General features: G+C 32.9%; 1 long non-coding RNA gene across 1 annotated transcript; it reads left to right on the plus strand.

Annotated features, from left to right (window-relative positions):
- Nucleotides 1-666: 666 nt before the first annotated feature.
- Nucleotides 667-2,265, plus strand: LOC139897200 (uncharacterized). The gene is made up of 3 exons (XR_011776464.1): nucleotides 667-727; nucleotides 890-1,389; nucleotides 1,496-2,265. It is a non-coding gene; the product is annotated as an uncharacterized lncRNA (long non-coding RNA).
- The last annotated feature ends 7,075 nt before the right edge of the window (nucleotides 2,266-9,340 follow it).

Consider the following 9,340-nt stretch of genomic DNA (forward strand, 5'->3'; position numbering starts at 1 on the left):
AATCTCCTTTTTGTACAGACTCACATTTGTCTTCACATCGTGGCCTACGAGATATTTTTGCGTGGCAATTTTTTACATCTACATATTTATCTATTGATTTCGGTATGATTGAATTGAGCAACACTTGCCGAAGATATTTTGCAGAAGTTCCTGAAGGTAATTACTAAGTTCGTGTGCAAACTTGCTTTTGGAATTGATTTCATTTACATTATTCGAGTTGTTTTACTTCATTTGAAACTGATGTAACAATAATATGAAGACAATGATGGTGTTTTGAAGTCCAGCCAGGTGGTGATTATTCGTAATCAAGGTATTGTGTTTCAATAAATACATATATACAGACCATCCATTATAATAATACCTACGTTTCTACAAATTTTATGTTTCGAAGTATTCGTTTTGTATACTTCTTATTCAATGGTCATGGTAATGAATTTTGATGTTACGGTTTAAACGATGTAAACCATCTTCTTTTATATGATGTCATATGTCTAATAGAATTGATTGTACTATTCAATTTGTGAAACAAGTAAATTGGTATTTTTCTTTGTTGGATTTCATTATATGAAGTAGGTCGTACCGACTCAGGATTATTTTTATTTAGTTAGACCCTTTTTTAGATTTTTGACTTATAGGTCTTCATTTATATGACTTGCAAATGAACTTTTAGGACAACAAAAGTGCAGCAACGCTTGCAGCTAACCCAATTTTGACCCATATGTTTCAGGTAGTGATTATGGATTCACAGGTAATTATGTTCATGATTTCTTTCTTATATTCAGATATTTCTTTCACATGTTTATTTCAAGTTCTTATTGGTGCAGTTATATGGGTCATTTTACTTGGTTTTATAAGGAGTAAATGACTTAGTTTTAATGTTTGATTGTAGGGTTAAGCTTGGATAGTTGGATTAGCAGGGTAAATCCAGGTTAAATCAACACTTTCTTACGCGATCTTTTTGCTTCAATCGGTTTCGGCGTTACCCTAAATAATTAGGTAAGGGTTCCTTGGTAAGATTCTATAAAGTGCAGATTATATTTCTAGAGAGATTGCAAGTATTGCTAATGAAGTTCTCATTGCATCTTTGTCAACTTAAAATGATGAAGTTGCAAATTTACCCGGGTATGACAACAATGGCTTCGTCTTATGGTATCTATTACTTGTATTGTTAGACCCGTTTAAAATTACTGTAGGAGTTATAACCAGTTGTATTGCTGGATGAAAAGTTACGAGGGTGACTGTTCATTACTTCACATGGTCGAATAATACATATGTCTCATAACGGGCTCTAAGAATGCAGTCAGATTTCATCTATCGATCATGTATTCAATGAAGTGATTTATGTAGAGCAATTTTGGTATGAATCCCATCGTTGTTGTGACTGAAAAGGTTATTATTTTTTTTATAAGCAACTGGTTCTTTGTGGTAATACTATATAATTCCCTAGAGATTGTGATTCAAATGTGTTTTTTTTTTTTTTTTTTTTTTTATACAGAAACTTCAATAAGTGTGTTTGAATCTGGTTGGCTGCAGCACTGTGATCACAAATGTAAGGCTCTTAGCAGGTTGGATCCTTTTGAAATTTTGGTATTGTGTTGTAAACTGCAAATTATACCTCTTTTTAGAAAGATTACATATCACTCAAGTGATTGTACTACGTAATAGTTTGGTTCTTCTTAGCCTTTTTTTCTCTCCGTAGTTTACCCGTTGAGTCCATTTAGACAGACATTATTTTGTCAAAGGAGCAAAAGATGTTGATACATTACCGGGATGTTTCAAAGGTGGTGGGTTTGTTAGGTTTGATGATGAGAGAATGAGAGAGCAAGAGATATAAATGAAATGTGGAGTCAATATTGTTCAAGGAGGACATGTATATAGGCCAACCCCTAAGAAGTCATGGAGTGACGGAGCTTGAATTTAATATGTTGAAACTGGGCCAAATGAACTCTAATTAGTATGCGTCTCAAGGTGTGTTTTTCGGCTTATGTTCTATTTATATTGTGTAGAGGTGATAATTTAGACCCACTGAATTATAAATGTTTGGCCCATTATATGTTGAAAGTGGGACAAATGGGTATATGAGCAGGTTAACTGGGTCGAAAGTCATTTAAAGTGTAGGCACGCGTGCTAAACACTTCATATATGATTTTATTTAGTACTTTTTTGAAACTGCACTTCTAAGTGTTTGTGGAGGTATTGTGGAAACTATTTTTCTTTTTCATATAATACATAAGGAGACATATTATAGATACATTTATTTATAGTTCATCGTTTTGATTTCATGCATTTGTTGATATAATCCGTACAGGTCGAGCAATCTTCATATAGCATGTTCATTCTTTGTTGGTACAGATAAGAAGTGATAATACATGACTTGAATATCGGTTAACTTCCATAATTTGTTGAATATATACTTCAAAACGTCCTTGCGTTTGAGAGGCTTGATGAGGCTGCAGATGTTATCATTAGGAAAGCTATCACTAATACTCTCCATTAATATGACAATTTGAGTCATGCGTGCATGAAAAAAACACCTAATATACTTTATAGCTTATCTATAGTGCTAACTACTTAAGCTTTGCTTAAAGTATAATCAAGTGCTAACCTCATAAGCCATCTTATTTGTAAAAATAGATTCGGTTAATTTTTCTATGTAGAACATGGACAATAATATTATGGGTATTGAAGATTGAAGATATGGTCAAGACAAAAATGACTACACCATGAACATCACAAACTAATGCGTAAAGGTGAAGAACGGATGTTAAAAACATATCTTGAAGTTGTGGGCGTGAAACAACGAAAATGGTGATCGTTGAAGATCAGATTAGCCAAGAAAAAAGGTAGTATGTCATAATGAGAAATGGAGAAAGCAAGTAAATTCGTTTCCAAGATCAGCAGAGAAGTTGATAGACTTGCTATAGATGTTATGTTTTATATTTACTTCTTTTACTTTATTGCTTTTGTGGTGCAAAAAAAGAGAATGATCATATTCTTGTCATTTGATGTTGTGGTTCTCGAGCTTCAATATGAAGAAGCTTCACAATTTAAATAGTCGTGTACATATGTTTTTGATCATTGTTAAATATCAATATATACAACCTTCATTAATTGGTACAACAATGCCATGACTACTTTTGATCACCTATTTGTTATTTGTGTTGTCGTTCTCATGTATGATGTGTCACGTTAGCAATTTTTTGTGTGACACTATATTTGTGACTCAATCTTAATTTATACGTATACAACCTTAACTATAAATAAACTTAAGATACGCATAATGTACATTATTACTACTTATAAAAAACGAATTAACTTACATGCCAGATATGTCAATATCTTTAATTATACTTATATTATATTTGTTGGTGAAAAAACCCTTGCCCAAATATGGATGCTCATATTCTTGTGTCGGTGGAAAAACAGTTACAAGTGAACGCAATCGTGTTAACTTCTCCGTGTAAAGGTTGAATATGTTTATGTTTTTGGCGAAATTATAGAACCATGTATGACATTTTAGATTCATTGTAAATATACTTGTATCATACACTTAATCGATCCAAATATGAACGTTTTCGAATAATATTTTATAGAGCTGCCGTGCAACGCACGGGTTCTTAAAATCTAGTTTATAGACATATAAAAGCGTAGGAGTATTAATATAAGGAAATAAAAATAAATAGGATATTATATTATAGTCCGCAATTCATAAGTTAAAATAGATAGTCAAACTAGTATCAGTATTTAGTTGACGTTGAATTAGAATTGACAAGGGGTGTGTTGATATTTTATCCCTTTATTACACATCTATTATCACACCCCCAAATAGGGCCTGGTGTATTTGTGACTAATTATATCAAATCACAGTTGTATAAACGAGAACGACTCTATATGAGACGTTTTATTGAGTTTTGCAGCGGAAGATAAATAGATTACATTGTATTTAGAGCATTAAATGTCTTTAATTGATATGATATGTAATGAAGACTCCAAGCATAGCAAGCAATCATCATCAAAGCAGCAGATATACAGCGGAGGCAATATTTAAGTACCTGAGAATAAACATGCTTTAAAAAGTCAACACGAGGTTGAGTGAGTTCATAGGTTTATCATAAATCAATAGTTCAGTATAGCATTAGACCACAAGATTTCAGTTTAAAGTTGATTGATACCCATCATATCAATCTAAAAGAGTTGCTGTAGTTTGTAATATCGCGACTAAACAGAATTTTACCCCGAGACACCTTGAACAGTCAGTGTCAGTTTGAATCATTATTATGTAACCAAAGACCAAAGGTCAAATGATTAGAGACGTTACTCTCAATAGCGCTATTCATAATAACTAAGTTTGCGTTCACCAAGCAATTAACGATATTACGGCAGGGATTTAGCATGACAAAGCACGTATTCAGCATAAAAGTTTGAGTACTTGTGTCTAACGTGTAAAACAGTTATAAAAGTTGCGCATGTATTCTCAGCTCAAAAATATAGAAAAAAGGGAGCTATGAAAACTCACGATACGATATGATAGTTTGTAGTAAATATGCATATGACGGCACTGAACAAGTGTAGAGTTGTCCACGAAATCAAGAACCTATATCAATTATTTATATATTAACACGTATATTGAACATATAATGTTAATCAAACCAGTTTGTGTATAATATATTACTTATAGTAATATATTTGTTATTTCAATTATATATGTTTATATATATATATATGTATGTTATTTTTATATGTTATTTGAAAATAGTACATTAAATATATTTATTATAATTAATTAAGCAGTGTTCATTATAAAAATATAAATATAGTTATGTTGTAGGTTTTGAATATATTTTTATACAACGAGTATTTATTTAGTAAAATAATATTAATAAGTATAAATATAAAGTTGTATCTTTTTACGATAATAATAATAATACTAACCTAAATGAAATTTTAATTATAATTTTAATAACAATGTTAATTTTTAATAAAATGATAGTTTTATTAGAAATGGTAATTTTGATAACTTTAATTAAAGTGATACTTTTTAATTATAACTATATTTTAAATATTAATGTTTATAATAACTTTAACATTAGTAGTAGTAATAATATCGATAATAATATATAAATAGGTATATTTGATTACGATAATACTTTTAATAATAATACTAATAATAATAATAATAATAATAATAATAATAATAATAATAATAATAATAATAATAATAATAATAATAATAATAATAATAATAATAACAAATGATCCTTAATTCTTATTTTAGTAATAATAATAATAATAATAATAATAAGAATAATAATAATGATAAGAATAATAATAATAATAATAATAATAATAATAATAATAATAATAATAATAATAATAATAATAATAATAATAATGATTTTAAAGAGAAAACTACCTCAAAAAGCTTTTCATAAAAAAATTGCCAAGGACGGGACTCGAACTCGCGACCTCTCGCTAACCCGCTAACACAAATGTAAGACCCAAATATTTATTATACATAATGTATTTATGATGTACGATGCGTGTATGAAGTGTACGCAGCATGTACGTGTTGCTTGCTCGAACGTCGAAGGAAACTGGACGTTGTCTGAAGTGACAAGGTGTGTACGTATCTTTTCAACCCCAAATAAATTTTGAGTTGATGTTTCAAAGCCTTACCATTGGAAATAAAATCTTATTACGTTTCCAACGATATTTGATTCATCGAAAACGGAGCTACGGTCAAAAAGTTATGGCCAAAACAAGAAACTGAAAACTGACCTGAAGGTTGGAGCGGCGCTCCACCATTTGGAGCGGCGTGCCGATCCCGTCTGATGCAATTTTCAGCTTTTTTAAAAGGCTTAAATGAGGGGTACTTTGGTCTTTTCATTTAGGGTCAGTTTAGGGTCACCAAAAGTGATCTAGAACTCCATTGGAGCTCATTTCTCACCCACACAAACACTCTCATCCATATTTAGAGAGAGAGGAAGAGTTCTAGAGTGAGAGAGCTTGAATTGGAGAAGAAGGAGTTGGATTCTCACCAAATCTCGGGTTTTAAAGTTGTTCTACTCGTCAATGGCATCATTTTGGTGGTATTGGTAAGTTCAAACTCCGAATTTCATTTGTTAGATTTGATATTCAAGTTAGGGTTTGAGATTGTTAGTTGTAAAACCCATTTGGTTGATGAAGAGGGTTTATGAAAACTTGCTATTTTGATATTTGGCGGGTTTTGGGTTGGTTAATGATTTAACCATGTTTAAGACTTGTAAATGGTGTATAATCACTAGTGTTAGTGATTATTGGTGTTTTGGAAACCAGACTAGAGTCAAAATTAGGGTTTGTTGATGATTATGACTCAATTGCCGATTTAATAAGGTTTATAAACTTAAAATGGATTAAGTTGAAGCATAGAACCGAGTTAAATATGTTTTGGTGTCAAAACTTGCTAATGGCGTGATATTGACTTCTTATGGGTCAAATTAGGGTTTAAGTGTCATTTTGGGCAAGATAGGTGTTTAACACCTATGATTGGGTTTGATTGGCATATTAGGACCATTCTCACTTGTGTTAGTGATTATTGGTTAGTTTGGGCGCGGTTTGTGCTTGGAAGTGCATTTGGGTCGAAATTGCACTAGTTGTCAATTTGGGTTGATTTGTATATCCACCCTAATTGTGTTACTTGTTATGTGATAAATGGATTAGGTACATTCCATCGGCGATTGCGGATTATTCGGGAGCATTCTTCAAGGCGACAAGGTGAGTGTTAATATCCTATATGCATATGTATGTGTAGGATGGGTGCGGGTCGGGTGAAGGGGTTCTCGCTTATAGAGTTCGCTTCTCGTATAGGTGGAATTGTTGGACTTGTGTATAGGTCCAATTGGCACGGTTGTGCGTTTTGGTTGACCACTTTGGCGAGGTGCACACTTTGTGTGTACGTTATCACATGGGCGTGTGATGTGGACTTATATAACCCCAATGACGAAGGGTTAATATAGTGAGTGGAATAATTATATGTGTAGGTATATAATGTATCTATTTGTTGTAACGTGAAATGTGTAGTGTCGAGGTGCTAAGACACCACGTTTCACGTGATGAGTGAAGCATCGAGGTGTTAAGATGCCACTCGGGGTGAAACATCGAGGTGTTAAGATGCCACCTAGGGGTGTAGTGTCGAGGTGTTAAGACACCACTCCATAAAATAATGAGTGAAGCATCGAGGTGTTAAGATGCCACTCGGGGTGAAGTACCGAGGTGTTAAGGTGCCTGTAACGACCCTGGTTTTTCCAACGTTATTTATTAATAATTATTATTATTAATACGTGTGATTAAACGAATGTATGTTATTACATTTACATGTTGCCTTAATTGCCCGTACATGACTTTTTATGGCCCGGAACGTCTCTGCGACACACGAAACTTCACGAATAATATTTTTAAATATTATTTGCATTCATGATTAAGTTTTATTAATCATTTTAATTAACTAAAGCTATTAGTTAGTTACTTGGGCTTAAGTTGGACTTTTATTGGATTACTTGCTAACTACTTGCAAACTTGGGCCTTTTAGTGTTAATGGACTTGTGTAAGCCCACCCTACTTATATTTATGAATTAGTTAGCCCATGATGACTTGTAAGTAGCAAATTTAAATGGAACTAGCTAGTTAAAGGCTTTAGGAATCTTGTTGGCTCATTATCCCCATGAAACCCCATGCATTAACCACCTTTTATGATCTTTACTTGCAAGAGACCACAAAACAAACCCATTCCCCTTGCTTTTGCTGCAGGCCACGGTTTAGGCACTCTTAAGGATGTTTTGTTGTTTCAAATTTCATTACCTCACTCCTTGTATCTCTCATTCAAACACACACACACTTGACTTGCATTTTCTCTCAACATTTTTCTCTCATCTTTTTCTCTTTAACTTTGTAAGTATCATGAGTTCTTCTTCCTTTTCTTGACAACAAAACCGAAATCCTAAAGGCTTTCATCATCATCATTTGTTGTTCTTTGTTGTTTAAAAGTTACTTGTCTTTGATTTCTTGTTAATTACTAGTTGTTATTTACTTACTTACTTGTTATTCTTTACTAGTTACAAGATCAAACTTTCTAGTTTTGATTCTTCATAATATCTTGTATTTATCAAGAACATCCAAGAACATAATCTATCTAGTTATGTTCTACATATTTTGTTTCAAAAGATTTAAAGTTTATAATCTTTATAATTGTTACTTGTGTTCTTGTTTGTTGTATGTTACTAGAATACCACCTTCATGGTTGGTTTAGGCTTATCATTCATTTTCTTTATTTCTTATTGTTAGTTGCTTACTACACATTTGAACAAGGACATGAAACCAACAAGAGCTTACACTTTGGTGCAAGTATCATGGATCCAACACTTGGTTGTGATCTTTCTTAGTGTTCATGAACTTGTTCATAAACTTACATGTAACCTTGGTTCATCAAACACTTACAACACTTGCACTTGAGTTATGATGGACAAACCTTGGTCAAAATGATGTTAAAACATCAACGAGTTGTACACTTGAAGCTATACGCATCAAGAATGAGAACCGTGATGAACATCAAGCACCGAGACAACCGGAACTCTCCAAAACCCACTGTTCTGTCCAAAACCTACTGACCTGGTGCTTCTGGAACAGACCAGTAGACCTGGGCTGTTCTAACCTTGATTTTTAGATAGAACTTTTCGAGTAGATAACTTTTCATATAGGACTCGTCTTAATCCGAGTTACGGTTTAGGATTTATGGCCCTCCGATCGTTACCATGTCCTTTAACGTTGTGCAGAAATTTCTGACCTACTCGCACTTAGACCGTCGCCACGGTCAAACCAAGACGAGTTTGCTTCCGTAAATTTTACCACACTTAAGGGACTCATAGACGGAGCCATGACCACTGGTCTCACCTTAATTCAGTAAGGGTAGAGGCCGTGGTGACTGACCGAAGTCAGCCTTTGTTTTAAACGACTTTCATAAACGAGTCTTACTTGTTACCTTTTGTTTAATAATGATTGATGATGACCCTTATGACCTTAATTACGTACTTGTAAACCTTTTGAGACGACTTATTGACTTAGTGCTATTTGACTTAGGTTGAGGACGTTTGGACCGTTACTTGCACACCACTTTCCGACTACTACCTTACCATTACTACTAATCATTGTGAGTTATAGCTTTCCCTTTTTACTTTAACTTATTTTGGGAACTGAGAATACATGCGGATTTTATGTTTTACATACTAGGCACGAGTACTTAAACTTTATATATGTGTGGGTTATATAACGGCAGAAACATTCCCTTTAGCTCGGTAACGTTTAATCA

The sequence above is a fragment of the Rutidosis leptorrhynchoides genome, chromosome 3, assembly GCF_046630445.1.
Source record: "Rutidosis leptorrhynchoides isolate AG116_Rl617_1_P2 chromosome 3, CSIRO_AGI_Rlap_v1, whole genome shotgun sequence".
Taxonomy (NCBI): domain Eukaryota; kingdom Viridiplantae; phylum Streptophyta; class Magnoliopsida; order Asterales; family Asteraceae; genus Rutidosis; species Rutidosis leptorrhynchoides.